We start from the raw sequence: 14,835 nt of genomic DNA on the forward strand, positions 1-14,835 counted from the left end.
AGTGGATATAGTCCAGCTACATCATCATGCTGCAGGCTGCAGCGAGGACCTCTTGAAAGATTTGCGCATGTCTCTGTCTCCTCAGCACCATCACAAGCCCCTACTGGCAACTCCTAACCACTTGAGAGACCTCTCAAGCTGTCTTAAATAACTGGGAGAGTAAGAGTGATTCTTAACTTTAAGAAATTTGATAACTTCTTTTATACTTAAGTTTGAAAGTAGGAGTAAATTTCATGAATTCTCAGCATTTAAGACTTAAATGGCACTTTGAGAAGCTTGATAAATACGGGCCCTGATCTCCACACTTTTTTTTTTATTATTATTATTACAGTTAGACACACTATAATGATTTCATTTTTATTTTAATTAAATTTTTTTGCAAATTCTTCTAAAGTTCAATTGGAAATAATAAAAAGGAAAGAGGGAGAGTATAGTGACCAGACATCCCCTGTTTTCTGACATACAATTAAAAACTTTATATCATCAATTTAATTTTTATTTTAAGTTTATTTTCAAGTAACTTTTCTGACGATAAATGAGAATGCACAGAAATGATAGAACATACTATACAGTATGTATACAGTATATTACAGTTATTACTTATCATTTTTGTTTTGGTTTTTTTTTTCCTTAGTTTGCTCTAATATATCCTGCAATAAGTATTTAGATGGAGAGCTGTATAAATGTATAAATCTCCATAGTTGTCTTTTCAGAAAGTTTTTCAACTGAAAAAGGCACCTAGCTAAAATTCAGGAATTCACTTTTTCACAGCATTTACTTATTTTATATACTTAAAATGTTTTTTTCTGCAAATAAGCTACCAACAATACCTTGGTAAAGTTTAGTAAAACATAGATATAAATATTTTTGTCATTTACAGTGAACTTTTCAACATTCACCACACACACACGCACATTTTTTTTTTCTTCATTTTGGTGGATCCTACTGCTACAACACACATGCAAACAAAATCAAAATAGCAACAAAGTCCAGTAAATTTAACTTTCCTACTTTCACATCACAATTTCTCTTTTCACTCTCACATCCACTATTTCATCAGATTAGAAGAGGTATTAGATATTGCAGCATTCTTGCAATATCTTACTCTCATCTACTATAAGCTCTATGCTGTAGAATATGCTCCATACTCCAGTATTTCATGTTTTTGTGAACTCTTTCTGTACTGTTATTCCGCAACACATAATAAAAAATATGAAACTCCACTGTCAATATAGCACGAATGCAAAGGTGTGAAGGCAAAGTAAAAAATAGCAGAGGGAGCTAAAAAGAGTCAAGGGAGGAATAGTAAAGATAGGATTAAAAGAGAATGAGGAATCAAAAAATAATTGGAGAGGGCAGTAAATGCTCAAAAGTGAGCAAGGGAGTAAACGAGAGATCTCCCAAATTGCGGTTCTTCTACAGGAAGACAGAACAAATGTTCATGGATTTGTGCTTCCAGGAGATGAATAAATGCAGACAGTGGGATATAATCCAAACAAGCCCTTTCCCTTGCTCTGGGCCATCTCTCTGAAACAGCACACAGAGCCATAGGGTGCTGCAATGTGCCACAGAAGCTAAACAAACCCTGTCACTGTATGCATAACAAACCATTTACACCCACAGTAAGTGCATTATATGTTTATCTTTCAAGACTTGACGTCATGCTTAACCCCTTGGGCTTAAGGTTTGAGGCACAGCTGGGGTCAGTTTGAGGCAGGGTTAACACTTGTGTAAGGTTTAGGGATGGAGACAGTAGTAGGATTAAGGTTAGGGAGGAGTCTGAGGTTATGTTAGGGTTAAAGATAAACGATTTAAAAGGAGGAGCATAAAGTTGCATTAGCAGCATTATACTGTATTGCATCAGAATAGATTGGTTTTAGAAGTTGTGGCGGGGGTTTGATAGAAAACAAAAGATAATACCATCTCTGTGTCTGTTATTGTGGTTTGTCTAAGATTTAACATTGTCATGATCAGTTCTTCAGCACAGAATGGTCATAAAAAATACACCTACACACAGAGGTCTTGCATATATCTGGTAACACACCAACAAAGCTGAATCTTCTATGATTGTGAGGACAGTTAGTCTATCTAGTTTTATTACACCAGCAGAAAAAGAACATGAAAGGAGTGGGTCATCCAAAATGATTAATCTTTCTTCTGCAGAACACAAAAGGACATTTTCAAGAATGTACCAAATGCTTGTGTGAGGTTTGTGTGAGGAACAAACCAGTGTTGTTATTATGTAAAATGTATGTAAAACTATTATTATTATTATTATTATTATTATTATCATCATCATGCTAATTGAAATTCAGTTGAAATAAAATATAATGTAGCCTAAATATTACATGAATTACAATTAACACTCGCCAAGCCCCAAATGCAATTAAAAATTTGTGTTGGCAAGTATGAAACAGTATTACTCGCCAGTTGGCTTCTAACTTTTTTTATATTTTAATTCTAGAAATGCCTAAGAATGCGATATGGTTTAGTGCAATTATCAAATCACAAAGACTGTGTTGTAATTAAATAAATTTGTAATTTTAGTTTCCCTGTAGTTTTCTGACAAAATTAAAAGGTAACACTTTATTTCGATAGTCCACTTTAGACATTCTACTAACAGTAAGTAACTTTGCAACTACATGTCAACTAGCAGTCATTAGAGTATTAGTAGACTTTCTGCTTAGCAACTTATAACACTCTATTTTGATGGGTTCACAACATACAACATACTGACTATGAGAAACTTTGCAAATATATGTCAACTTATTCTACTAACCCTAAACCTAAACTGTCTACTTTGAGAGTTAGTAGATATGTAGCTGCAAATGAATGAGAATAAGCTGACATGTAGTTGACATGTAGTTACAAAGTAATTTATAGTTAGTAGAATGTCTAAAGTGGAATATCAAAATAAAGTGTAACCAATTAAAGCTCTATGGGTATTGTTTGAAAGCAAAGAAAACCATAAAGTTTAATTCTATACTTTTTTTCCCCTTTTTATTTAAAATTTTTTTTACTATTCATTATCATTAGTATTATAGTGGCTTTCCTTTATTGATTTATTTTTTCATAATAATAAATAAAACTGATGATACAGCGATGATAATCATTGCAATGTTTTCCCTAGCTGTTGTGCCTGTTTTTTAATGAAATATAGCACATACAGTTTCATGGCTGGTAAATTTTCCCAAGTCTCCAGCCATTGGCAGGTGCGGAACAATGTTAGATTTAGACCCTGTGTGTAAGTAATGACAAAAGGTTTATTTTTGGAAGAACTAATCCTTTAAGAACCTTTTTTGAAACGAAGAGTTTGTTGTCAATTTTTTTGCAGTTTAGACTGTTTTGTATGGATGTAATATGTTAGGCTGGATTTCATTGGGTGTGATCTGCACAGCTCTTCCCTTGGCCACTATTTCAGTTAACTTTGCTCTCATCTCTGAAACTGTCCTATACCTTTATCCCCTTTGTGGGTCTTTCCATAGCAACAGCCCAAGTGTGAGCAAACTTTATTCTGAATTATTTTCCACCAGAGCCTCGTTTAGAATAATTCAACACAGAAATCAAGACATTTTGAGAATTCCCTTAGTCTGAACTCCCCAACAAGATTAAAATTAGACATCTTTTTTCACTTTCTCACTGAATTGCACACACAGTTGCATAAAAAAACCCGCAACCATCTTGTTCAGATGATTTAGAATGATATTTAGTGCCTAGCTGGAAGGTGTTTAAATATGAGATATTATAATATTGTGAAATTCTGAGGACAGAGCAGCATTCCCAAACTACCAAACATCTCATAATTTAAGAGAACTAACTACTTCAGGGTGAATCATTCACACAGTCGAATATGGCCTCAAACACGCTAGAACCGTAAACTCTAAGAGGGATATTTATCACATTCTGTCTCGTTTTTCTTGCTTTATGCAGACTAGGAAGCTACTGGAGTTTTTAACACTTAAAGCTGGACGTCTTCTCTTAGCCAAACGTTATCAAAAGTAGCTCACTTTAGGGCTTTCCAGTAACTTGAATAATTGGCCTTTTCAGCTTAAAATGGATATTAAAAATGACTAACAGCCACTCAGACTGGACCATTCAACCATATTTTGACAGAGATGTTCTCATCCTACATCTTCTGTAGATTTAAGATGTCCGAAAGCTGAATGCATGCTGCAGCATTGCTGTCGAAACCACTGATTACATATAATTTAGTTGATGCCTTTCTAACAAAGCGAGTTATATTACAAAAGCACTTCTGAGAGTTCCCACAGAGCATTCTGGGGATACATGTCTTGTTTGATGGCACTGCTGATAGTGTTTTTGCCACTTAACTTGACAGTAACACAAGACAGCAATAACCAGCAACAGATAAAGGATGGCAGTGGTTAAGTGAATGTGGAAAGGGAGGCTGGACATACATTAAGATGTAGTACAACAGCTACAGTTTTTCCCGACATCAGTAAAATGTGATTGGTAATGTTTCAATTCACAAATCACTTCAACCCATGACAAAAGCTCCCATATATTTTTATAGAGCCTCTGGGAAATATATTTAATTCTTCCTAAACTGCTTGTCCAGTCTGGGATTATGTACATATGAAATATTTTTTTCATGTTTTGATAGTCATTGCTTATATTTAATCAAAAATGTATTAAAATTTTGAAATATTAATACAATTTCAAATTACTTTATTGTAAAATATTTTAAAATGTAATTAATTCCTGTGATGCAAACTTGAATTTTCAGTAGCCATTACTCCAGTCTTTGCCGCTCATGAAACAATTATTATAATGCTGAAAAATCATGCATTTATTTGAAATAGATGTTTTGTAAAAGTCTTTACTGTCTGTTTTGATACATTTAATGCATCCTTTATGAATGAAAGTGTTGATTTCTTTCAGAAAAATCATACAGCCTAAAACTTTTGAACGGCATTATTAAAATAGTGTATGTTCTAAAGGACAGTGACTATATCATGGATCAGGCATGAGATCGATCCGGCGCAGATCCCTAAGGGAGGTTTGCAATGCAGTGCACAGTAGAGAGTGAGTGCACCCTGGATTTACAGCATCTGGCACTCAATCTGTGGCCTTCACAGCTGCCTTATCTGTTTCCAGCACTGAGAGACTGCTGGGGTTAGTTCAGGACAGACACTAGCACTCGTGCACACATATGAAAGAACACTTTCATGTACGGACATACACACATGCTTTTGTCACGTGGAGGACAAGAGTCTGGAACTGCTAGTATCAATGCTTCTGTTTTTCTAATTAAATAAATGATTTTGAAAATAACCGAAAAATGTACGTGTTTCAAAATTTGTTAGTGTTTGATATTTTTCTTAAGAGACAGCTGAACACGAGCTCCACAAGTTTGTGTAAAACCTGATGATCGTGTGATCCAGCATAATATGAGATCATCCAAAGAGCATTTTGTCCTGGGGCAGTCGTGGCCTAATGGATAGAGAGTCGGACTTGTAACCCAAAGGTCGTGGGTCCGGCAGGGATTGTCGGTGCAGGGGGGTGAATAACCAGCGCTCTCTCCACCCTCAATACCATGACTGAGGTGAGACCCTTGAGCAAGGCACCAATCCCCAACTGCTCCCCGGGCGCCGCAGCATTGGCTGCCCACTGCTCCGGGTGTGTGTTCACGGTGTGTGTGTGTTCACTTGGATGGGTTAAATGCAGAGCACAAATTCCGAGTATGGGTCACCATACTTGGCCATATGTCACTTCACTTCACTTCAACTGAACTTGTACTAAACTGGCCTTTAGTACAAACAGTTAACATGGTCAGGTGTTCTAAAAAGTGTTCTAAAAATAGCACATCTTACATCATAATTGTTCCTGTCTTAATGTCAAATCCAAAAATTTGTAATTCTGTAAATATACTGACAATAAAAAAATATGCACTGCCGGCCAAAAGTTTGGAATAAAGTTTTTTTTTATGATTCTAAAAGGAGTCTATTATGCTCACCAAGGCTGCATTTATTTTATCAAAAATACAGTAAAAATAAGTAATATTGTGAAGTAGTATTACAGTTTACAATTGAACGGTTTTCTATTTGAATATGTATTAAAATGTCATTCATTCATGTGATGCCAAAGCTGAATTTTAAGCAGCCAGTCTTCTCCAATCATCACATTTTAGAAATCATTTTGCTGATTTGGTGTTCAATTATTATTAGAACGCAGTTGTTAGTAATAGTGGTTCTTATGTTAAATACCGTTTTTGCTGTTAATTTGATTCTTATGGCTTGACTAAACATTCATCCAGAAGAAAAACTCCATGACTTCATCACATACTGTTTTTGTTGCTATTAAATTGCAAGTAGACATTTATCAGACACTTGCAGACATTATGCCTCATTATTCCACCATTCCATCAATAGGCAGATTCAATTTACTAAGCAACAAATATTTCTGCTTTCTTCACTTCTTTTCTTTCTTTGTCTTTCACCTGTCACAGTGATCTACTGGTTTGAGTTTCCCTGAGTTTCGTCCTCGGCCTCACGCTGTTCTGTTACCACCCCCCGTACACCCACTGTCTTCCGACAGCTCATTCGTCGATTTTGAAACTTCTTTAGGGATTTGAGACACAACCTAAAAGGAAAATTAATGCCAGAAATTAATGACTTCCAGTGTGTTTGCTGAAAGAGCACATACAAGGAAAATAAACCATTTGCAAACTGATGTTCTGATTAATCCACAGAAGAGATCTTTGGTGAGCAACCTTGTTGCAGCAGTGAAAGGCTATCACCTTTAGTCCACTTTGGTGTCAGTTTGTGAGTTTTTGCATGTGCGTGTATACCATTGTTTTATTATATAGGGGGAATTTGTTACATGTTTGTGTTTGTTTGAAACTGGAAAGTTACATGTGATTCTTTATTAACAAAATGTGTTATAGATAAAACCATCAGTTGAGAAAGTAAAATTATCCCATTTGAGTCCAGATCCAAATTTTGGAATCTTTATATGGAACAGGCAAACCCCAAACACATCACAGTGCGACCAACAGCATAATCTATTACTCAGGTCTATTACTCAGCACTTAATTCCATTTTTAAAAAGAACAGTTGCCCATTTACGCATTTATAATGATTTGATGGAAGGACTTGAGTCTGACCGTTCTGTTTGACCTCGTTATAACTTTTTTTTTAAATGACGTAAACCTCAAAGCAAACAGTCAAAGATCAGACAGGGCAGCACCTGTGTCTGATATATCCAGGCAGCCTTACCTTCAGCCTTGTGTGACGTTACCATGAACACACCTCAGAAGTTTTCCATTGGTTGGTCTAAATGTGTCACATCTGAGTTGTCTGATTCTGAGTAAAGTCTGTATGCTGTCAGGAGGAGATAAACTCTAATGACCGCTTATTAAAGTAATTTGATAAGTTAAGAGGCCCGGTTCCATTCACACTTTATTTGTATTGCATTATCTACGTTATGGTGATTGAGGACTTTTTATGAGTCTTAATGGCTAATCTGCCATCTGATGTCACTGTTTTACACTATATTGCTTTAAGGGCCACATCACAAGGTTTCCGAGTGTCCTTTTAGCTGGTATATTCTTTCTCTTCAAAGATACAGTAAAATACAGTAAAATAGTACTATTGTGAAAATGACTGTTTTCTATTTTAATCCTTTTTAAAATTTTACCTATTCCTGCGATGACAAAGCTGAATTTTCAGAAGGCATTACTCCAGTCTGTTTAAATAAAATAAAATAATTACATTTATATAATGAATCTTCAATATTCAATAATGAATCTTTAAACTGTATTTTAATATTCTATCTTTGTTGCAATAATAATATGACTCATTGGTACAGATGTCTGATGGACTGCCCTGCACCGAATAGTTGAGGAAAAACTTCACCAGTGGGTGCCCACACTGTTCTTTCAGAAGATAAAATGTACAATAAATTATCATGAAGTGTGTAAAAAAAAAATGGTAATTGCTTTCTCAAGGTCTTGTTTCTTCTATAATTTCCTTGTATGCACTCCCACACCTGTATGAATGAGGTTATTAAAATGACTGCCATAACAGTCTCTGACTAGTGTTGAACATTTCAAGTTTAATGTGGAGCCTGTGTGACTCAAGCAGAGATCTTAGCAAAGTGACAGTTTTATGGTAATTCAAGCACACATACACACACTCATACACTCATGGCTCCTTAATTTCCCTGCACAACACATTTATGTTCCTCAAAGGATGAATGAATTTCTGTGCTGGAAGCAGAGAGCAAGTGTATTCTTTTGAGTGTTCACTAGGTTTAAAACTTCGCCAAACTTATCTTTGACTAATCCAAATTCAACATTAAGTATATTTGTTGGTATCCCAGTAGGTTTAATTTTATATTTCAAAACTAGTTCTACTGATTGACCTGCTGAACACAGTAAATAACATCAACTCTTGCCCTATATAGCTGTTAACCATGTGTGATGGTCATTTCTTACACTATTACAGAACTGACTATTACTCATCAGACCTTTATCTCTAATGGGACTCTGTTTGGCTGTCATGCCAGCATTTCTTAGAAGCTCTGTGCCATAATGCCATCCACTGGCCTATCTCGCCAAGCTCCGCCTCCGTCCCTCCAAGGCTTTTAGGGACAGACCTTCAGGTCATATGTGCTCTGGCTCTGCTGCTGAACCATCATGTAAAAAAAAACTACAGTGTTTGTGTGCCCAGTTTTTACAACGCAATAGAACTGATGTTGCAAAATATGCAAATAAGACCCCTGATAGTCATTACTCTAGACCACACTCTCCTGATATGACACACCATTTTTTTTCGTTGGTACTTTTTGTGGCTGGGTGCTGTTATTGTGCAATGGACCAGTCCCTTGATATTGCTGATAGTGGGCTCAGGATCCTGGTGAAGCAGAGAGACTGAGGTTGGATACAAAAACAGAAAAATTACATATTGTGTCCAGGTGGAGCTCATACAGCTGTAAAGGTTTTGAACTTGATCAAACAATGTGAATGAAGACCAAAGTCCACACCCATGGCTTGGTCAGCAAACAGCTTATCATAAACTGTAACTTTTGTCTGAGGACAGATGGCCAATTTAGTCTCAGTGTTACAGGACATGTTAACACTTTAGTTTGATCAATTTTCTTCCGTCTTTGACATCTTAGGCAGCTTTTGATGCCCATGCACTACAAGACTTTCAAAGTTCTGGACTTGGATCAGACAGGTCAAAATATTTAAACTGCTAGATATCTCTCAGGCATTGCTGATACATTTTGTCTCTATTAAGTGCTGATGAAAGGAAAATCAGGTCTAGTGTGTGGGTGGCATTAAGGATTTTTATGTAAATTACTTATGAATCTTGGTGGTAGAGTTTTGGGGCATTACATATATACAGTATATGGAAAAAATATAAAAATGTCTTAGTCCGTTATATATTATACTACATTACACCTTATATCCCTCATATATAAACATGTCCACACAGGAATGGTATTAGTTCCTTATTGTTTTCCACCAAAAGGTAAAACTAATGCTACCATGAGGCAAATATTAATGTCTCTTAATTTATGCATAATTCGAAATAATGCTGTTGTGGCTGTAATACTTGGGTTATGTTTATGATTTGGGATAGATGTAAATTTATTATAAACCTTTCTGAACACTATAGTGAAAAATAAATTTACTAAAATGTATTTGAAATACATGTATTTCATGCTACGTGTACTACAAATACATTTATACATGTATATATTTATGTACTTAATACAAAAACCTTGCAGTTGTACTTTTGGTATACTAAACCGGTACACTTAAAGTCTGCTAAATTGGAACAATTAATTTTGTACTTAATGCACTTCAATTGTGTGGAAGTAGTGCTGAACTAAAGATATACTGAAGTATATTTGATTGTGCTAAAGTGGAACTATTGCAAATATTATTTAAAATATCTTGCTTGCTTTTAAAGGCTGATATCGTTTAACGATCATACAGTCCTCATCAATAGTAACACAAAAACACATTTTAGGCTTAATATTAAGAAATGTGCATTGTGCACAAGTAGTACTCCAAATAAAGTTTAATTGTCATCTTTATAATTAAGTATGTCTCGAGCGATATGTCAGTAAATATGTTAATAGATTTGAACTATATTTAGTATGAAATGTATTTTAAATGTATTACTTTTTTTACTAGGGAAGAGAACTTTGTCCCCAAAAAAAACAAAACACACACACACACACACAATAAAAAACAACTGCATTTTCGCTTGTGCAGTGTGTTACATAAAATTGCTGAGTAGCAGTACCAGGGGGCTGATTCTGAAATGCATTAGAAAGTATTAAAAAAATCCATGGCCATTTTTTTGTGAGACCAGTCAATTCAATTAAAGTTATTGCCTACTGAAATTAAACATGATTTTTATATGTTCCTCTTTGGTTTTTGTTTATATATTCTGTAGAAGTACATTCAGACACTTGTTTTCAGGTTACAAATGAGTGACATTCACCAGCACCATGTGCAGTATGTCTAATGAAAATACATTATAATTGGCATATAATATGGCTTGTACTTCACACTCCATGGTTTTTTTATTCATTTATGTGGAATTATTAATCTGTCAAACAATATAATAATTTAGTGTTTGCTTAACATAATGCAGGTATATTTCCACACTTGTAGGCTCTTCACCTAACAGAAAGGTTGCCTGAGAGCTAGAGATGAGCATACATCTGCATTCACTCAGAGGTGATTTACACAGCTTATCTGTTCATATGGAGGGTTTCAGTAGGGAAAAGGTTATTGCATTGTAGTCAATCACTTCACGCTGTTAATGGGGCCAATATGTCATCAAATGTTGCAATGTAAAAGGCTTGGAGGGGTGAAAGGGTCTCATCAGACCCCGTGATTATAAATGCTACGTCCGAAACCTTGCTGCTTTGCGGCCTAGTTAGTCAATGACTTTACAGGCCACAGTTTTTTTGTATAAAGGCAACTTGTAAGGAAATCGTTTTAAGACAAAGCACCATATCTTCATGTCTAATGACTTAGAATAACTTTGAGTAAGCATTAGACTAAATAAATACAATTAAAATTTCTTGGTTGAGTCAAAGTTAAAAAGTTGTGACTTGATGCCTCTTTATCTCAGTATGCTATTGTATTGATGACCTTACAGCATCATAAAGAGTTTTATGGTGCATTGCATTCTCTTTGTAGCTAGAAAGCTCCAGTCTCGTTGTAATTATGAAAAACAGTGACCAATATTGTCTTCAGAATTTCTCCTTCGTGTTCTGGCATATGATGAGTTTGGATGATGTTTAAATAATCACAGGTTTTTCATTTTTTGGGTGAACTAATCTGTTAAGGGAACCTGGGATGCATCTTGTCCATACACAGGGGAAGAACGGCCTCACAGAAGTAGAGATGCTAAGCTGGATTTATGGCAACAGTGATGCCATTAACTTCAGGTGCTTGTCCTCACTTGCTGCCAGCAGTGTTGCGCTTTCAAATGGCAGTGGTGCAAAAACATGCAGATGTTTTTGTACCTTTGCCATTTAAATACTGAAGATCCAGCTAAATCCCGGAAGGCCAGTCTGTTCGAGTGCAGAAGAATATCAGTGGATTAGCTTTATCAGACACATACTCAGCATAATAGCTAGTGATATATTATCACCATCAAACTTTGAATTCGAGACTGAGAAACAAACCGCAGGAAAAAAAAAAGAGATAAGGACGAGGGTAAAAGAATGTCCTTTGTGTTTTAAGTCCACAGATCAGTCTCAGTCCCTGTTAGGTTCAATGGTCTAGTTTTACAGCTCACTGACTACCATATCTTATCCAGAGAGAGCAAGTTTTTAGGTGTTCGTGGAAACATTCCTGCAGATTAACAGGTGTCGTTCATACAAAGCTGAATGTGGTGGCATGACCTCTTAATACTATTTCATTTGGTCACAGCTGTGAAGTGAATCTGATATCAGGTGTCAGATTTAATCGTAAAAAATGTCCCTGGTGTAGCAGGTAAACAACCTGGTTCCAGATACACCTGATTTAGCTGACTCAGATTGGGAATTCTTTCCTTGTAAAAGGGTGAGACAGGAAATGCCGTGTTACCGCAAGTACATTCTGCTGCTGCAGAGTCATGACACTGGATTTGATTTCATACTTTGAATCCACCTCAGTATATCCCACACATACCACACCCAGTATAGCTCTGTGCATATTCAACTGGCTGAAAGGTAATGTAAACCAGGACTTGTGATTTATGACCTTGAGCATCTTCTGTAAATCACAATGTGGGACTTTTTTTTCCTGTGAAACCATGTGTCATTATTACCACCACAACCAGCTGACAGAGATGGGAGTGATGGGCCTTTTAGGCTGTTGTTGTTGTTGTTGGTGTGTGTGCGTGCGTGCGAGAGAGAGAGAGAGAGAAAGAAAGAGAGGTAAGAGTGATGAGTAAGAGCGACAGGGCTAATTATGAAAGGAGACAGTCTGAGGGTGTTTATGTGAGGAGAAGGGGAAAACATGCAGGACAAAAAAAAAATAGAAAGCACAAACATACATACTGACAAAATACAAGCTAAAGAGCTAAACAAAATGTCTGCTCCCATTTAAACAGCTTTTAAATGCTTCAGAATGCTATATGCTCGGAGTACTTGGATTAAGTACATCTCTTGTTTTTTATTTGGAAATGTTTTCCAGAGGGTTCTCTTATGATTGGGGTTTAGTGCTTGTGAAGGGGAGTGAAGACACAGTGGGCTTGTTTCTAGAAACATTCTCAGACCCAGTCAAGGCTGCCAGTCATCCTGGAAGGATAGTCATGTTGTTTTACTTTGCAAAAAAGCAAACAGTATAAATACTTATATATGGTGGATCATGATCTGATTAACTGAAAAACATGGTTTGGGTACCATCTCTGTGAAATGAATCTAAATAAGCACTTTCTCTTAAAAAGCTAAGACAAACATTTTGAAAAGTTTATGTTTGATGCAAGTACTTGATGTGTATTTGTTTCCCCCTGAAATGTATTTGGAAACAAACACATACATCGATGTCGTTTTCTATTAATTACTATGAATCAACTGAACATTTAGTGAACTTAACATTATTTCACTATAGAATAAATATAAATTATTAAGCAATAAAGTTTTTTTTACACTACTGTGCAATGTAATTACAGCTAACCAGTAAGACATATTCCATGATTGTGTTAAGTGTGCCCTTACCGAAATTAACCATGGTTTTATTATAGTAAAAGTGTAGTAACCATGTTTTTTTTTTTTAATTGATTTCCATTTGGATAATCACATTTTTACTACAAATATCATGGTTAAACTATGGTTAGTGTAGCAAAACCATGGTTAATTTGTGGTTACCATGGTTTAACTATAGTAACAATGTTTTTTTTTTTTGTTTTATTTGTAGTAATGTGTAAAACAATTTCTCGATACAATTTAGGCAATAAAATGAACAACTTCACATTATCCTGCCTATTGCATGGCTATTCTCACTTACAAAATAAAATAATAATTTGGACATGAAATTTCTGTTGAAACAATTTTATAAGTTAACCTGTATGTTTTCAGCTTAGCTTCCACTAAGGAAAAAAAAATGGTCCATTGCCATATGCAAAACAATCAGCCTATAGTAACACGAACACTGCAGCAATATTACATGCATATGTTGTGCAACAGTAGGCTAACTAAATTATTCAGCTAACAATTATCACTCTTAATTCTCTGATTTCAAATACACTTGATGCTAGAGTTCAGCAGAGCACAAAACGTTTCATTACATTTTTGAACAAATGACTATAATTATTATAATGATGATAAGCATTATTATATTATTTTATAAGCAGAAAAATATCTATTTAAAGTTCCACCATGCCAAAGCTGACAGATCACAGCAGGACTTCACATACAGACTGAGAGGTGTAATAATTCTTCTTTTTTTCTTGTATTGAGTAACAGCTTCACTGCTGAGTGATTGAAGACTTCCTCTACTAACATCGCTTGGCCAAACTCTCCAAAAGGGAAAACACGATTATATTGTGATCGTTGTGCGTGTGCAAAGCTTTGGGGACTATTACAGGCACATCTGGCCTCACTGAGCATGCCTGCTTACTGTCTTCATCATCTTCAATTAAGACTTGGCCTGATCAAAGATCCCTTTCACTGATCAGAAACAAAGCATTCAGCTTTGTCCAACAGTGTTAGGAAAGAACTAGATGGGGCCAACTGTAATACAAGGCTAAGAATAGAGTTCACATTTGTCAATGATTTATTGTTCTTGCAAACTACCAACTGGAAGAGAGAGAGAGAGAGAAACAGGGGCTTGATAAAAACCTAAATCAGTTTTAGTTCAACACAGGTTTGTAAAACAACTGCAGATTTTACCTCATTGGTTAGTCTTGGCGTTCAGGCTGGTGATCATGTTTGCACTATTTTGGATCCTTAACACCAATTACCCACTTCTCTGATGCAGATTAAGGTGGAGTTGTACATACAGTACATGTACCTAAAAGTGTTGGGACATTGAGTCACAATTAAAATATCAAACCAAACAGTATCTGCAAACTATTAACTATGGACATGTTGCAGTTTGTAAACAAGGTGACCAAATTTATTTTTTTAAACAGTATAGCAATTATTTTATCATTTAAACATTAATGTTTTGCCTGAAAAGCATTCTTTCTTTAAAATAAATGTCACTTGGTTTGATATTTTATTTCCAAATGCAATGGCACGGATACATTTTTAAGTGTGACTTAAATGTCCAAATACATTTTGGGGCCACTGTATATGTTTCTATGCCAAGATACTTGTGCTTTTAGTTTTTGCTCTGAAGTTCTCAACTTTCTC

This window comes from Barbus barbus (assembly GCF_936440315.1).
Source record: "Barbus barbus genome assembly, chromosome: 1".
NCBI lineage: Eukaryota > Metazoa > Chordata > Actinopteri > Cypriniformes > Cyprinidae > Barbus > Barbus barbus.